The 14,585-nt window shown below is 44.6% G+C and overlaps 2 protein-coding genes across 2 annotated transcripts in view; both read right to left on the reverse strand.

Annotated features, from left to right (window-relative positions):
* LOC126561499 (ubiquitin-protein ligase E3B) overlaps positions 1–6,500 on the reverse strand; it is a 480,330-nt gene extending 473,830 nt beyond the window's left edge. The window contains exon 1 of the mRNA XM_050217681.1: positions 6,496–6,500. The gene's annotated coding sequence lies outside the window, so the exon portion shown is untranslated. The remainder of the gene's footprint in view (positions 1–6,495) is intronic.
* LOC126563289 (DNA-directed RNA polymerases I, II, and III subunit RPABC2) overlaps positions 1–14,585 on the reverse strand; it is a 152,102-nt gene that overhangs the window by 17,448 nt on the left and 120,069 nt on the right. The window lies entirely within an intron of this gene.

A 14,585-nucleotide genomic window follows, 5' to 3' on the forward strand; every position in this document is an offset into this window, starting at 1 on the left:
GCACGTCAAAATTCGATACCACACGGCACACAGAACAACCGGTGACAAAATATTGTAATCAATTTTAATAAACTCTTTCGAACGGCGTACGGATCGCTGCAGAACGGTGATGAATGTGGTCCTGCGAATCGTAAACGATGCGAACGACAGGTTATGGTGCCGGACGGTTGTGTGCGATTGTATCCGAGGCCTGGAAGACACCGTGGAGTAAAAAGGACGATGAAAAGACAGACATTTTGAAGCAATGTTTTTGGTCGTGTGTGTTTTTTTTTTTTCATACATTAAATCATTTCGTGAAGTATTCTGTTGCCTGCATTGCTGTTCGAACATCTGCCCTTCGTTTGTTCGAAACAGGATCGTAACATGGATCGATCGCTGCGAATGCCAGCGCTTTTGCCTCAGCAGCCTAGCAGTGTACACCCGTGCAACACGCACCGATGAATTAGTAATCAATCGCGAGCAGACGATCGTACTGGCACCTTTCGATCGATCGATTCTAGCGATCGGCTGTTGTTGCATTCCACCTTCAAAACAAGTCACCACACTTCCCCGTGGACGCTACCTGGTGACGCTGTAAAAGGAAATCCGCAAGCTCGTTGTCATCGGACCCGCCACCACCACCACCACCACCAGCTCGGAAAAAATACATGAACACCCTTGGACACGCAACCAAGAACTTGTGGAACAAAACCCCGTTAAGAGGAAGAAGACTCATGCGCACACACACACACACGCAGTACATTTTCCAACATGCAACATGCGCTTCGCGATGCCAGTGACATGCATCCGGTGGCGGTGGCGACGGCGACGACGCTAATGTAAATCAGTGGAGGGCGCCATCGCGCAAGCATACCAAGTTTAGTCATAAGCATGCCGTTCGGGTTCGGGCCAGCCTCCGGGATCGCCAGCTGCGTGCGTGCCTGTATGTGATATGATTTACGATTTGTTAAATAATTGCGAAAACCGAACCGCGCGAGCCCACTGCTGCCACCAACTCATGTTTTTGCTCCTCCTGGGGGCCGCCTTTAGTGCAGGCGCCTCCTACGTGTGCCTACGCGCTCAAAGGGACGGGTGGAGGTTGGGAACGATGAAGAGCAAAAAAAAAAAGGAACATTTTTCCTTTCATGTTTGCACCTTAACGGGAGTAGAGAAATGGTTCCGACGGTTGGTGAATGTTAGACAAATAAGCTGACTGTTGGCAGTAAGGGTCGAATTAGATCGCTTCTTTCGCAATCCTCAAAACAATCTCCAATGTTTTTGGTTTTTTGGTTTTTGTGTATGAATTTATGAAAGATTCTAAATGCTGTTACTTAAATCCTTGGTGAGGCTTTTTGTCATTAAATGTCAAAGAAATTCTCGAACTTTATTGATCATATCCGATCTTAAGGTAGTTTTGAAAGATTGATCACTTTCATTTCATTATATTTATTGGACACAACTGAGTATAATTTAATTGATTTTACTAAGTTCTTGATAAACTAGATCATTTTTCTGCAATACTCTACCTCATGTAGATTTTGAATCTCTGAATTTTTTATAAATTTTTTTTTAAATACTTTTTTACCCTATCTTTGTCCTAGCGATCCGTCAAACGGTACAACGGCAGACCTGGATTCGGCTTCTCATTCCTTCATGAATCGGGCACAGGCCGCTCCATGGATTTGCCTTTATCTGCCTTAATCTTAGGGTTTGGATAATAATTGATCTGAATTACGTCAAGCATTTCACTCATAACAGATATCGTACACATCTACAAGAGCTTTAAAAGTGAAGTAAGCCCGTAAGCATATATGTCAGGTTTAGGACTTAATTTCTAAATGTCTTTAAATCACATTATACTGATCAATTTCTGGTTTGCAACCATAGTTAAAGTGTTTTTTATGTTTTTGTTTTCATTTATGGTTTGATCAAAATCTATAAACTTGGAAGATGACTTCACATAAAAATCGTTTCCTCCGCATGCCTCATAAGTATCTCCGATCGTTCTCTTGGTCAAAAATTTAATACAAAAGACTATGAGCTTAGGATCTTCATTTTGAACTCTTTGCCGCAAAATTGTTTACAATATCTCGATAGAAAATAAACCATGACAATCTGTGGTTTCTGAGGTTCAGGATGAATCCGATTTTGTATGAGCAAAAATAGACGCAAGTAAGGCTTACTGCTCCATTCACTTTTCAGCCTTTTCTTTATCCAAAACTCCTGCTAGAATTTGATTCTACCGATCGGATTAGGAAACGCATTAATGTAAAATTGTAAGCCACCACTTGCTATCTTCTGCCTCCTGCAGTAGCAGTCCTGCCGCGTACAACTTTATCACGTGTACAGCAAGAAACAGATAATCCATCCCGACCAGAGAAGGTTTCGCTGGCAGTGCTCTGAAAAGCACATAGCTGCAAGCTAGCAACAACAGCGTGGCACACATGCCCGCTTCAATCAAAGCAGCGTCGTTTCGTTGTCAAACTATAGACTTGTGAGGCCTGTATTTTTTTGTTTATTTGTATTTTATCATCCCTTAGTTCGTATTCTCGCCGGGATCACACTGGTGCGCAGTTTCGTTTCGCAACGGCATTAGATTTAAGACGAAAAAAAGGTAACCAAACGAAAGCAATCCTGCACAGCCTAAAGAGCCATCCAAGTGTTTCGTTTGTTCGTGATTTTACTTTATTTTATTCAGCGTTTCTTGGCGTCCCTTAGCTTAGAGCCAGCAGAGAGGTCCTTTTTGGCGACGTGCACCAAAGAAAAAGAAATCCCGACGTGCACGTTCTGCTGTGTGGTCTCCTCGGGAAAGGTGGTTCAACCGGGGGGGGACACACAGCACAGCACACACTCACAAACATTTTCGTTACAGAAAAGAAAATGCGCGCCTAAAAGCCTTTGCCATGCTGGAAAACACAAACACTCAAAACAAGCAACGAAAAAAAAAATACCACTTGAAAACGGAAACACAGCAACGAGAAAAGAAAGCATAACTACATAAATATTCAAATATTTTAACATTAGTTTAGGTAAATCCACCAGAGCGCGCGTTCCGTTCGGTAGCCAAAGCGCTCCGTGTCTTGAACGTTTGCTCGGACTCTGAAAGGAATTGGAATGTTGAGATCCTGCCCACGACAGTGTATTCTTTTATTTTTTCTCTCCCTGTTGTGCACTTCTTCTTGGCTGTTGGTCGTTTTGGAGACGATTGAGTGGCGAAACCGGGGGACCCCCCCGATGCCGTTGGCCAACGGAGGCAACAGCTACAGCAGCAGTCCGAATGCCAACAGAAGGGATAAGTAGTCGTCTCGAATCCCATTTGCTTCGGTTTGTTCGGCTGAGCCAGGAAAGGGATTTCTTCGGGTCTCCCCTCCCCCAACCTCCCCCCCTCCTTCTTCCTCCTGTTAGCCGCCCATGGATTCCACCATTTTCCACCTTAGCAGTAAGCGTGTGTCTTAGATTTCAAACTTTGTGCCCTCGCTAAGGCGCATCTTTGGAAAATCAGGCATGTTCCCTCGCCTGTCCCCCGAGAGCCGCGGCAAGCGACTCGGTGAGATGGCCGGGCCAGGCAGGCTTTAAAAAGATTCCGTGAATATTAAAGGGATTTTCCGAAGGCGGGCACACAGCAAGGCGAAGCGATGCTCTCTGGCGTCGGTTTAAATTATTGATGAAACTGAGCGGCTGTACCCTAGTGGCAGGAGCAGAAAAGGCAGGATCGGTTACGCTTTCCAGCACTCGAGGGGTTTTGCTTTACTTCCTCCCAGCAGCGTAGTATCACTCGAGTTTTTGCAGCAAGAAAAACCCTCGAAACGGGACCGGGAGATTCTAACGAAAGCTCTATCGCTTAATTTTAGTATGCAAATTATGCTTTCACGCTCCCATAACAGGTGTTGAAGTGGTAAGTTTTATTTTGTCTTAAGAAAATCGCACAGCGAGTGTAGGGAACCGTGTTTACCGCGCTGGTGGGCGGGTTAGAAAAGTGGACCGATATTTTACCGACGCCAGCAATAAAACTAAGAACCATTTTTGTGCTGGAATGTGTTTTGAGCATAGAAATATTCCGAACCTTCCGAAATGAGGAAGATTAGATTAGATAAAAAAAAACCACCTCAAGTGTATCGTAGTTTGTGTTTGTTGACTGTAAAACATTCCCTACTTTAGTGGCTGTAGGCCATTTTAACTGCTCCGTTCAACTCTTTGCACAATCAATGGTACTAATAATATGATTGAATAACTACCTTTTCCACACACAAAATCTCCACACAACCCCAAAGGCCTGCCGGGGTTTAACGAACCCCTTTTTGCTATCAAATCCTATATCCAGGTATTCCAGCCGTCCAGACCAACTTACCAGCCGGGTGACAAATTTCCCCAGAGAATCGACTTTATTGAAATGAAATAATTGAACCAACCGAACCGACGCTCGATTTGTCGATAAATTTTTGTTTTGATTACTTTGCAACAAAATGTTTACCGTGCTCGGAAGCGAAAACCCTGGCCAAGAAGTCATCCTCATCATTATCCTTTCGGTTCATCAGACGGCATTTACGGTCCGTTCTCGTCACCCGATAGGATTTGGTTTAGGTGAAGATAGATGGCCCAATGGCCATTCCTACCCCAGCGTGAGGTTTTCCCTTATTTCACGGTCATCATTGAGAGCAATTTATTAGCACAAGTGGTTTCTCACCCTTGCTTTTTTTTTTTTGCTTGCCAACCAATCTTTTGCCACCTTCTTTCACGAAAAGATTGTCCAAAGTTGTGGTGTGTGGGGTTCGTCCGCTTTTTTTTTTTATTTTAACTTATCCAAACCCGGAAGGCCCTGAAACCCTTTTAGCACTATTTATATCTCAACTGGGACTTGGGTGGGTAAAGCTGATCGAACTGCGCAGCTGATTCGGGGCACAGATATACAGAGATATATCGAATGTGTGGTACCATTCATAATCCTATCCCGTGTGCCATTAAATATTTACAGCCAGCCCAACCCAACGAAAAAGGTCCAGGTATGACGGGGAAATTGTACGATTTGTGAAATCTTTCACGCATGTGTTCATGTTTTTCGAACGAGGAAAATAATCGATACTATCGTTATTTGTGTACCATCTGTGCTGTGCAGAGCGCATATATTGCTCTGTGGTTTGTTTTATAAACTTGCAACAACAAATATTTTTTGTCAATAAATAATATCACTTCTGATCGGCAGATTGACGAAAAGTAACAATTACCCAACAATAAAACACTTCTCACTACCGCTTCTAGAATATTCCCAACGCACGGAGAGCTCAAGTGTTAAATGTAATCGTATGTAATGAATTTAACCAATTCTGCACGGCAAAGAACAACGAAAGAAGCTGAAATATATTCAGCGAAATCGGAGCACATGGCGGAACAGAACACATCGTCCCGGGGAGAGCCCAAATCCCTGATCCTGATCTGATTAGTTTTTATTTATAGTTGCCGAACTTCTTCATTTCATTCGCCCAAGATTCGGAAGGCACAAGCAAGAAACTGGCAAACGATATATACCCCACGATGTAAGGTATCAACACCTCCTCGCCGCATTGTTCCCGAGATACCGACGGACATTCGCAAACCATGTCCACCAGCTACAAGTGGCGCCAACCATTATCTTATCCACTACTACTGCGTCTGCTGACAAAAGCAGCCTCACGCAAGGAGTATTCTCCTTCCCGTAAGGCAAAGCACTAGCTAAGGCTCCCTCAGTTTCGCAAGAGTGTTAACTAGCCAAAGTCTTTTGAGCAAAATAAGATAAAAACTTCTGCTTTATGCGTTACAGGTTGTTCGATTGTGTTCGTCGGACGTCTGCTAATACGAGACCTTTCCCTCTGTACGTTGCTGTTTCGCCTTTATTGATACATCAAACAATCTATTATTTTATTAGATTAGGCTATCGGACGACTAGGTTTTCTTTTTTGGGGGGAACAATTCACCAATCCGCTTATCAGATCAGTGTCCAGAACGATCTGCTGACCGTTGGCCGTAGAGATGCTGGACAAAGCAAGTAATCAGACTGAGGGATACCCGTGGGCAAAGCGAGTGGCTAAGAGACATGAGTTGATGAGTGAAACAAATTTACTCCTCACAGCCTAATTTCTGCTGAGCGTATCCAATTGATTTAAAGGCTTGCACTACTGTTGAGATCAACGTTTTCGTGAATTGTTTGATATGTTGTATATTATTACGTATTAGCTTTTACAAAACTTCAAATTGTAACTGTATCTTTATTTCATCTCTTGATTGAAAGACAGTTTGTGTGACACTCGTAAATGTGAGCTACAACGGATCACACGAGCGACCCATCCGAAATCCGCAACAACCCCATGAAACCTCGAAAGCGATCAGACCGTAAGCTGCAACTAAAACAGCCTCCCATAGTCTGGGACCTCTGACTCTGGGGTCTGGCGCAGACGATTTATATGAAATAAATTTAATGAAATTCAACTGTCTGTCCTTCGGTCATCAATCAATCCATCAGTAAAATTCAGCTACTGCATCTACTCGCCCGGTTTCGTTTTCTGTTGCTTTCCTGTGTTCGGTTGTGTTGTTTCCACGCTCCGTCAGATTTACTCCGGCAAAATGAAACTGCATTCAACTGCAACAGCCAGTCGCTTTCAAATGTGGAAAGGGCTAACGCTCTGTCCGTCTCGGTGGAGACAGTGGACAGCCACGTAAAAAAATCCATGCGAGCCCAAAGCAACAGACAATCGGGGACATTGTGAGACGCGACACTTTTCGTCTTGGCAAGTCGTATAGTCTTTGGGATGTTTGAAGCCCAAAAAGAGGACAGCAATTTGCAGACATCGTTGCTGCAACAAGAATCTCCTTCAGATCATAGCTTCCTTCTAACTTCCCAACACCAATTTCCATCGAAGCACAAGAATTAGTCTCACTAAATAGGTCCTGACCCGATGAACCCGAACGATCAACACGGCCCCGGAAATGGTGGGTCATTTGATGGAACAAAACACAAAATATTGATACACAATTGCACACAATATGTTTCGGCCGTCTAAGGCTCTGGAACCGTTAGTAACCGTTTTCCCTATTTTCTTTCCTCCTTCCCCCCCCAATCCTCCTCTTTGGTGTTTTTCTTTCTTACGGCTCCTTTGCAATAATGGTTCCCCGGGGAGGGTGTCAATAGTTAATCTTTATTACTTTTCTTCTCCCGCGCCCGGGTTCGGGCATTGCGCCACGCCGTACGTCATTAAAAGCAGCCCCGGAGGCTGATCCGAAACATAAACATTGCGTAATACCGATCTCACACTTGCCCAATCGAGAACCGTCGTCGGAAATAGGAAATCTATCGCTCCCTCCACGCACGGTTCTGGGTAAGTTCGGGGAGAGGCGCGTTCGTTTCTTTACACCTATGGCATATCCTCTCGTGGTGGAATTATGTGAAACGTGGCCCGGAAACATGTGTACAAACACCAGCGTACATTACCCGACGTTGATTGCCCGATAGCAGCGACTTGACTAGCGCCTTTGACTGCGCCACCCAACGCAGTGGTCAGAATTTAAGCTAGGGCGTTTGGGATATTGGTGAAAGCGAAAAAAAAAACCACCCAATCCGATTCGGCAATCGATCCAGCACGATTACGAGTCGAGAAGTTTGTTCCCCCAATTCTTTACCTTCGACAGTGGACAGTGTGCACAACCTGTACACAAAGTTTCGCTACTGTAACGCACTTGCCGGACGTACGGCGTATTGATTATTGACTCCCATGGAATTAATGTCAAAAGAGCAAACATCTTACGAGCCCTTCGATGGGATCCGTGTTTTGCTACCGGACTTTTCGGACTTTTGTGGCCAAGAAAGCGGCGGCCTAATAATGATAGTGACCGTTTACGGAAGAAGACGAGAGAGAGAAAAAGGTCAGCTTTGTTGAAGTGCGACTTGTTGAACGGGTCCGTTTGTTGCCGATGAGGCTGGGACTTTGGCCCCGATGACCGATGAGCTGCGGATAAGGATGTTTGAAAATCGTTTAACTGATTTATCTTTGGTAAATAGCGTGTCGGCGGATAATCGGCTGGGAATGTGACCGGGTGCCAATATTTCGGCAGTTGACTTGAGAAGACACTTCAAACGACTGTTTGAAAAAGAATGACACAACAAACAGGGGCTGGGAATGTTGTCCATGAGACTGGTAATGGAGGTGATGTAGTGTTAATCAGCCGTTGAGCATTTCTTTGAGCAATTGAACAATTAAATTAAACTATCCTTCCCATTGCCCAACATTGTTTCTTTCGCAACACTTTATGCTCCCAGTGTAATCATCCTTTCCCGCACGATTGCTTTCCCTGTACAATATGCAGCGAAAATAAAATAATTAAATTAATCCAATTTCCTAAGCGCATTCTGTGTGTCGGGACTGTTTCAAAAAACCTGGAAAAGCCATTACGCCTTAGCGAAACCAAACCAAACCACTGTTGCTTGTCTCTACCACCAACAAACACACACACACACACACACAGCAATGTCGAAGCTTTTTGGCACACGGTGTGCCTTGTTGCAAATCAGAACAAATGGCCAAATTTCACCATCTTCCGGTTGTGCGAACTCCGCACGCACCTCCGCCCACCAAGACACCAAACGGAAAAGTGAAAGATAATCGGTCCACAAAGCGCAACTGCTAAACTGCAGCCAGACCAGCCAGCCCAGCCAGTCACGGAAAAGAAACAAACCGACATCGACACACAAAACAAACGACCAGTGGCGGACCGGAATGTGAGTGAGAAAATTGAAATCGATAATGATATTAGCATAATAAACCAATATCATCACCTGATTTCTCACCAGCTTCCGTCGGTCGGTCGTTGGAGTCTGTGTGCCCGTTGGGAGCACATCCTGGTCATGTCACCGTCGTCCGTCCGTCCAGAACGAGTTCCAACACACATTTCTGCTGTGTGTATGGTATTGTGCTGGTACTTCACGTTTTTTTTTTTTTTTGCCGCTTTCTACTCGCAGTTCGACATTTTCTCAGCAGTCCTCGTTGTTCTAGGTAAAAGGTTTCGTCTGTTCCGTACCAATCAAGTTCGCGGAAGATCATGTCCGCTTGTTCGCTGCCGGGTCGTGTGGTTTTTGTGTGGTTTAGCATCAGTTCGCGGAACAGGTTGCGCGGTTTTCCGCACAAGGCCAATGATACTTGGGGTCCAGGGGTCCATTACGAACGAATTGGTCCGGAGGTTGAGTGATTGAGTGATGGTACAAATAATAGTATGGTTTCCGATGCAAAGCTTAGGATCATTGTCGCGATTGGATTAGTTTGCATGATTGAGGATTTATGGGGGGTGTTTTTTTTTTGTTTTAAGGGAGAGAAATGATGGATATCCGAATTGAGGAATTTTGAGAGTACTTCAAAATTCCTCAGTAGTTTCAATAACATTTCTCATGATATTGTAATCCATATTTTCCACGTAATCGTACAAAAATATAGTCCCAACACAACACAGGTCAAAAGATGGAGCTTCTTCTAGGTAAAAGATGGAGAAGAATTCCTTGGATCCTCAAAACAGTACAGTTACCGGTTATTTTGTTGGGTCTTCTGATCATTTTTCGAAATGATGACCTGACATCATCTTTCAACATTGTCTTTTATGCTTGTTGTATGTAAAGCAAAAACCACCATTTTCTTCCCCCTAGCGAGCCTTTCTTCTAATTAAAAGATAAACCAACTCCGATAGCAATACGGCTCAAAGATTTGTCACGCTTGTCAGATTTGCTGCACGGCGTTATCAAAACCCTCCATCATGGTAACCTTTTACGCTTTCTGTGTCAATATATAGACAAGGAAAAGCAAAAATATCTTGTCATGTAGTTCTTCAATGTTTTTTTTTTCATCTTCTCGTGTTCCCTTCCCAATTACTTACTAGAGAGAAGCCTTCCGTGCCTTACGTGTCAAACAAATCACTCCGGGAAGGCATGGAAAACAGCCCCGGAACAGATACCTCCGGTGGCCTGTCGTTTGCGCTATATTTGCATAACTTTATTAAGATAAAGAATTGTCTGCATCTATCACGATTCTGAGCACTTGGAGCAGTGCTTCCCATTGACTGCGCTCCTCGGTTTGCTCATTGATGCCTACCGACATTTGCATACTATGTGTTGAGTGCCGTATCATTTAGCCGATAGGCAGGATCTGGTCTGATTGGTGAGCAGGTCATAGGTGAAACATTGCAAGATGTCAATACTTGACGTCAATGAAGTTCGTCACTACCAAAACCAGATATTATTTCACCTTTTACAGCAGAGTGAAAAATTTAACCGCATTGAGTGGATATAGAGCCCGTCTTCGGCTTCGAATGAAAAATGGAAAACAAAGCGAAACAGCCCTTGAAAACACACTCCCAATAATTAACTTTTCGCACACTCCGGAATCCTCTTTTTCCGTGCAAGAAGAATCAAACCTCAAGCCCACAACCGTACGCCCCCCAAAAAAATAAAGTTAATGGTGAAAATGAAATGCTTTTTCTTACGCCCTTCCTTACTCGGCGGTACTGGTTGGTACTGGAAATCCTTAAGCCGGCACACCGAACGTGTTGGAGTCCTGAAAATGCTCGTAACGGCTTTCAGCACGGCGCTTTCCACTTCAACCGTACCAATACCGGAGCGGAGTAGCATGACCGAGTGCTACCTTTCCTTTGGAGCACCTTGGCGGACACTTCTACCAATCGCCAAACGGCCCTTGCACTGTACACAGAGCCTTGGGTCCTGCTTACAATGCTGCTCGACGGTCGTTGTTCTATTTGACGCTCTGTTCTTTTCTTAGTATTTGGAGTAACCTCCCCGGCAAGGCCTGCGAGTGAAGCAATGAAGTTCCATTGGTTTTCCGTTAATACTTTCCCATTTTCGTGCCGCATTCTTGTGTCTTCGAGGCGTCGCATCCATTCGTACACTCAAACTCTTTCGCTGTTTGGTTGTACGGCGAAGAAGGTTCACGGTATTGTGCTCTACCAGCTGACACACACTGCTGGGTAGTTGTTAGTGGCTGATGATATTTTTGCTGCCATAGCGCTAATGTCAACTGTCATGTTTGTTTTTGTAAGTGTCAGTAGTAAGAACAGGGAACCAATTTTAATAGCTTAAAATACTTTCTTAAAACGTTTACTTTCTTAAATTTCTTAACGTTTGTATTATCTAGAAATAATACATTTAGGCTTTCAGCAAGCACATCTCAGCTGAGCACGTTGTTCCAGTACAGCAATTTAGCCCAACATCTGTGTGTTGGTGTGCCTTTTACCTTCGAGCAATGCCTTGTATCAAACCTACCCAAAAAAGGTGGACGCAGAAGATGCCTCAACGGTCCACTTGAGTCAGCGTCCGTATACCGTTCCAGGCGGACGAAAGAAAGCTAGCTTGCCCTCCCCCTTGGAAGTCCACCAAGGAACGAACGTACCAAAATAAGAAAAAAAAAAACGGCACCGTATCTTGTATACCCACACGTACGGAACGTTCGCTTTCTCCCTACTGCCAATCAATATTCTGCGGGACGTCGCTTGAATACTAAACATTTTCATCATAGTTTGTTTTACTTCGTGTGGTACAAGGTTTTGTCCTCCTGCGCTGGATCGCTGGTACGCTGGATTGTTGTCCCGCGGCACTGTGGCACCCGGCTCGCACTCTTTTTCCCCTCATTCCTGCATCCCCCCCCCCTCCAAACTCCCCCTCGCACTGGCGTTTACTTCGTACCGTTCTTTCATGTCCTCCAGTTCCTCTCTGAACGGTTTGGTCCCTGGTTTCTACCCAACACACTGACACTCAATCGATATCTCAGCAAGACAAGCGCTCCCTGTTCCCCAAGTCCTTCGTGTTTCTCCGAAAACGGGGGAAAAGCTGTGCTCTTTAAGACACCCCCCACGCAGCACTCCCTGCCGGTGTACCCGCGCAGGCTCAACTCCAACTTTTCACCAAGCAGAAACAAGGATCCAATAAGAACTGGCTCTTAAGATTTTCCTTCGAACCAACGAACAGTGTGAGTGGTTCTTGGGTTCCTTCCTCCTTTCTCGAATGACCTCTCATCCACTTTCCACCGCTTGGATCCTTCTGGTTTCCTGCAAGTTCTTGTCCAGCGCGTGTCTAGATGATGGTCGATGATTCTCCAAAAAAAAAAAAACGCAAAAAAGAAATCTTGCCCTCAAACTCAGTATGGTGACATTACTGCAGGTGATTTTCAAGCACTAAAACCGAAAAACACTGCTGTCGGTCGTCATGCTCCGGAGACCATTAGCATGAAAACATTCTCTTTTTGAAGGAGCCAAGAATTGTGAAACCTATTTGAAGTAGTTGCAATGTTTTAGTAATGCCATCCATTTTTTATTTTTTTTTGTACAAAACGCAAAGGATAAAAATTCGAATCAACAGGACGCAGCTTACGATGCAAAACGAGCATTTGATTGAGCGATCAAGAATAAATAATTGCAATCTGTTGTGTCGGTTCGTAGAAAGTATCCGGTTACATCAGTCCCCGGGGCTACGGTTTGGTTGTACTTAGCTGTCAGGGGAGAGCCAAAGTGTCATTTACACTGGACAGACTATCAAAGATTAAGTTTCACGCAAATAAGACTGAACCGGAGTTGTTTTTTCTTGTGTTTTTCTGTGCGACGATTCCGCATTAAAAGAGTACATTTAAATTGGCGCAATAAACACCACAATGAGTGGAATTATTTTTACATCAAACCAAATGGATCTAGCGGACATGATAAATCGCTCATTTTGTACATCCATTTTTGCATGATGTAACCTGATAGTTGCCGGCAGGATAACATCCAACAGTCGCAAAGCACTTCCAAAATGGTCGAGTTTTTCGAGACACCCGGCCAGTCGGTCGGTCAATAAAGCTGTCACCACGCTGACACACGGTGATGCGAGATGTTGAATTTCGTTTTGCAGCGGCATCGCGCGAAAACGCCACCAGGGAAAAAACCGGCTGGGGTTTTCGTGTCGGTCCTAACACCTTGCCTAAGAGGATTTTCATCCCGCGAGGATTGATAACACCCGTCTTTCCGCATGCCGCTTCGATTCGTTCCTTGGCTTGATTTGATCCACCAAATCGTTTGATGTTTTCCCCGGATGATGATGCCCGGGAAAACTGTGAAAACACACACACAACACCCCCTTACTAACCTGGTGGCGTTCCGGGCTGACACTTTCGCACCACCGGTGACGGATCACGGCCGGTTGTCCGCCTTTGAAAATCCGATTTGATTCTTATCGCACCGATTGCAAGTGCGATAGGATCGGGGATGGGATAAAACGGGGCAAAGTTTTTAATGGAAAATCCATCCCACACCCCGAATTTCGAGTTCGAGTGCACCGTGATGACGTACGTAGCCGGCTTGTAACACCAGATTTGTCATTGTTGGAAACATTTCTTTTGCGGTGCAATTTGAACTGATGATGGCGGCTTTTATGCAACCCCGGACGGTGTGACACGTCACGGTGGTTTGCTGTTTGATGGCTTGGCTTTCGGTCCCCGGGTTTCGGACAGTCCTGGGGAGGGGGACGATTCCCTCGGGGGTGACTTTAATTATGGAATTTCAATATCACTTAATTAACACATTAAATCAGCCCGAATATGTCTAGGCCGTATACGTCACAGTAGAGGTATGATGCGTTTTGAAATATGTGTGAGTGTGTGTGTGTGTGTGTGTGTGTGAGAGTGTAAGTGCAAGAAAATTCAAAGGGGGAAGAAGCCTGGAATTGTTTATGGCATTATGGCGGAAAATTAGATTTTGTGCATAACAGCACGGCAATCTTCAATAAGCTTTAACCAGCAAACACATTTAGTAATATTTTAATAAGTGAAAAACAGACACAAAACAACAGACAAGTAAACGAGTTTTCGGTACTGTGTCCTCAAGAAAAAATCTTCTCCAAGAGAAAGCAAACAACAACAAGAACCGAAGGATTCATTCCGTATAATCTTTCTAAATCCAATCCGATGAGCATCCCAAACACAACCAACAAAAACGTGGCCCGCCTCAGCTCCTTTTCCATCCTTTTTCCCGGGTGGCGGGAGGTTTTTCATATGCAAATTTGTTGGTGTTACAATTTCATCTGATCTTAAGAATTGGCAGAACTGGTAATGGCTCTTCCCTCCACCTCCCCCTATGGCTCAAGCTACATTCTAACCAAATGGGAACTTATTATTTAGACGAAAATTTGACCAAACCATCCAGCCAGCCGGTCGCTAAGGAAGGAAAGCTTTTTTGCTTCTCCCTCCCAGCCGAATGATGCCCCTGTGCGTGACGATTGCGTACTGGTGGGGAAGAAAGCTTTGGTCTAATTTGGTCCGCAAAAACGGTTGTTGTTTTGTTTGGCAGGACGCATGTGAAGAGAAAATTCCGCACTAAAGACCTCTCGTTTCGTTTCGGTTTATCCCTTTTTTTTTTTTTTTTGTTGCGATTCACCGTCGCCTTTTTTGACTCATTTTCTGACCGGAGAAGTGTATCGGTCCAAACTCTTTCACTCTGTCTTCGGAAGACTGCTACTGCCGCAGCCAGGCTCTTCGAATTCGTCAGATTCCTTGCTCGTATCTTGGCTCAGCATCGACAAATGAATCCTATGTTTACCATTGACATGAGTAGTTTAC

This window comes from Anopheles maculipalpis, chromosome 3RL (genome assembly GCF_943734695.1).
Source record: "Anopheles maculipalpis chromosome 3RL, idAnoMacuDA_375_x, whole genome shotgun sequence".
Taxonomy (NCBI): domain Eukaryota; kingdom Metazoa; phylum Arthropoda; class Insecta; order Diptera; family Culicidae; genus Anopheles; species Anopheles maculipalpis.